Source organism: Vicia villosa, linkage group LG3, assembly GCF_029867415.1.
Source record: "Vicia villosa cultivar HV-30 ecotype Madison, WI linkage group LG3, Vvil1.0, whole genome shotgun sequence".
In the NCBI taxonomy this organism is placed as follows: Eukaryota; Viridiplantae; Streptophyta; class Magnoliopsida; order Fabales; family Fabaceae; genus Vicia; species Vicia villosa.
The window spans coordinates 187,653,657-187,657,005 of record NC_081182.1 but is presented as its reverse complement, the minus strand read 5'-3'; positions in this window follow the sequence as shown (position 1 = coordinate 187,657,005).

Genomic DNA, 3,349 nt, shown 5'->3' with positions numbered 1-3,349 from the left:
CCTTTTTCATCTTTTAGGCATAAATATTGGTCATTTTAGCTCCATTTCTTCTCCTTTTCACAAATAGTCTCAATAAGAGAGTAAAACTTGAAACAAAGCAAATACTCGCATAATATCATAATAAATCAACATAATAAGCGAAAAATGCTATAAATATCTACGGATTTCAAGCTAAATATACGATATAAAATCGTGTTATCAAATTCCCCCAGACTTGAACCTTTGCTTGTCCTCAAGCAAAATAATAAGATAAAGATAGGAGGACAGCGAAATGAAATACGCTTCCACCACGTCGTTCGGTCATACTCAGCTACATAGTGTTCTTGTTTTGAAAATAATGTTGCAGATCCTAGCAATAAACTTATAGTAGCGACACTAGACAACTCCCAGCGTGCATACCAATCCGAATCATGCCATTATAGCTTGACCTTGACTCGTCATCATGTTTTACTCTTTTCATTCGCGCGCAATCACATTAAGCCCATTATCTTGACACGCACATAACAGAGTAGTCAGTTAGTGACTATGATCCTTCTCATGGAGTTCTGGCACATTTATGTGGTTTACTCCTTAGCGCTCACTTGTAGATTGTGGGGAATCGGACAATAGTCCTTCCTACCAAGTTCAGTACCAGATAGCTTCTGAACCAATCAACAATGATTTTTTAAATCCTTTGTATTTGAGATTTGTGACCTTTGGGTTAAATGATCTTGTGAGGATCACCTTACTTAGTAGGCACATTTCTTATTAGCGGTTAAGCACATAATTATTATTATAAGGATCATACACTTATATTCATCGACTCTCTGCGTAGTTGGTATCTAAGACGGTGCCGACTGCTAGAATAAACTACTAAGGGTTACTTCAAAAATTAAAGTCGGTGGTTTCGGTATAAAGGGTATTCAAATCGGTCACGCAAACTTGGGGGTTTTAGAGTGTTGGGACAATAAGGGTATTGACTTGAATCTTTATTGTGATTTTTATGCGTTAAGTATATGAGTAGCTTCGTATTTCTCAAACGTGTGGGGTTATGCGTTTATCGTTTTGGAGCAAAAATTTTGTTATGGCTCAAGAAAATGGAAGAGATTGTAATAACCACGGAATTATACATATAAGACTTGAAATTCCATAAATATTCTTTATTGAATTAGAAAAAACATTACAAGGAAGGGAAATAAACTGAAAGGAAATAAAAATAAAGCAAGTAATACGACTCCCCCAGACTTAAACGATGCAGTGTCCTCAATGCATGTGAACTACTCCTCAGTGTTGCGGTTGCGGGAACTGCTTGCGCCTTTTGTACGAGCACGGCGACGTCTATTAGTAGGAGAGCCACTTACACGAATGTTAAGATCATGCAATTGTGTAGCAATTTCAGTGTATTGACCTTCGTTCCTAATAGCATAGTCACGGTGCTCTTGTTGCATCTCTCGAATGAGCCTTAGTGTTTCGCTTTGATTTGTCTGCATAGCTTGAAAGAGTTGATCTTGGCGTTGAATAGCAGCATACATGGCATCAAGAGTGATAGGCGGAGGGTTGTTTTGAGGAGGTTGGTTGACATCAGCTTGTTCTTGGTTGAGTTCTTCTTCCATTGCATCCACAGGTTCATTAGGATGTTCAGGTTGGTTATCTTGAGGATTATCATTAATAAGCCTCCAACGCTGAACATAACGGATGTTGATTTGCTCTGGGCATGGCAGGATGACATAAGGAATTAGAACTTTGTTGACGACCAAAGTGTAGTGGCCATCATGGCGGGGTGAAACCAAGTGAGAGTCATGGCAGTAAGTGAGATCGGGTGATTCAGCAGGCATCATGAGATGAGAGAGGGAGATGAGGTCATCACCTAGACCTAAGGCACAGGCCAAGGAGGTAATAATTCCGCCAAACAGGAAGGGGTTTGTAGCGGGGGCGTTGATGCAGCCTTGGATGTGTTGGAGCATAAAAGGTGCGGCATTGAAACAGATATTATTGAGCGCACAGTATAAGAAAAATAGTTCATTTTGGTTTACCTTGTGGTTGTTGGATCTTGCAAAAATAGTGTGCCCCAAAACACGTTGAAAATAACGTATAGCGGGGTTTTGAATATGAGAAGCATGAAGAGACCTCCAACCGGTAGGAATTTCGCCAGTGAGATTAAACCAAAATTCGAAAGCAAGTTCTTCCCAAGATCGGCCATTGAGTTCTTGAAAGATTGTGCGGAGAGCATTTGGTGCATTATTAAAATGCAAGTACGTAGCCACTGCTTCTTGGTCCAGAGTAAATTCACGGTTAAACATCCGAAATTGGATGCTACCGGTTAAAAATGGTTGATCAGAAGGAGTGTCGTAATTGAAAGAGCTCAAGAACTCTAAGACGAGCGGCTCATAAGTTGGTACGGGTTCGGTACAGAGATGGTGTAGGCTAGATTTTATGAGCAAACGGGTGACATCATCGATGAGACCCAGAGTTTCTAGACATTCGATGTTCACAAATTTTATGGGAACAACCGAACGTTCATAGAATGCGAGGTATTTTGTTCTTTGAGTATCGTTGTCATCCTCTCGAAAGATAATATTTGCAAGGTTAGGAGGTGGCCTCTCTGGACGCACACTACGGATGATTGATCGTGGAGGCATGATGTGTTTGGAAAGAAAAATAGTATGGAGAGTAGAAGAGTAGAAAATGGTTTGGAGGTTGTGAAGAAGAAGTGTGGTGGTGGTGTGGTTTTATAGTGATGTTTGAAAATGGTGTGGTTAATGTAGAATTAAAATGGAGTTATGGTGGTGTTTGAAGTTTGAATAGAATGGAGAAATGGGAAATGATGTAGAGTTAAAGAGGTGAATGATGGAGGATGAATGAGGTTTATGGTGTTTAAATGGAAGAAATAATGGGGAGAATGAAGAATATTGAATGATGAATTTTGACATTCAAATTCAAAATTCAAAATGGGGAGTAAGATGCTTCTGCGTGGTCAAAATGCATTGCAGACTGCTGGCCTTGGGAGACGCGCGTCTCAGACAGTCAGTCTGCTGGGGGACAGGGCATGGAGATGGGCGTCTCCTGTCCTTTTGTGTGCAGGGTTCTGGTCCCACATAATTGGAGACGTGCGTCTCCTAGCTTAGGCAGGTGGTTGTCACGCATGCATGGGTGTGGACCAGTTCTGACAGATAGGATTAATTAGAGAATAACAGTTCAGAACAGTGTCATTGTTTCATACTATAAACAGCAAAAATAATGGTAAACAGGAATATATAGCAGTTAATAGTAATGCAATATAACACAGTAGCAGTAATGAATATAATAATGCATTTGAAATTAAAACTGGTACTGAGTGTTGACAGAAGCAGAATGTAAAATTGCAGAAAAT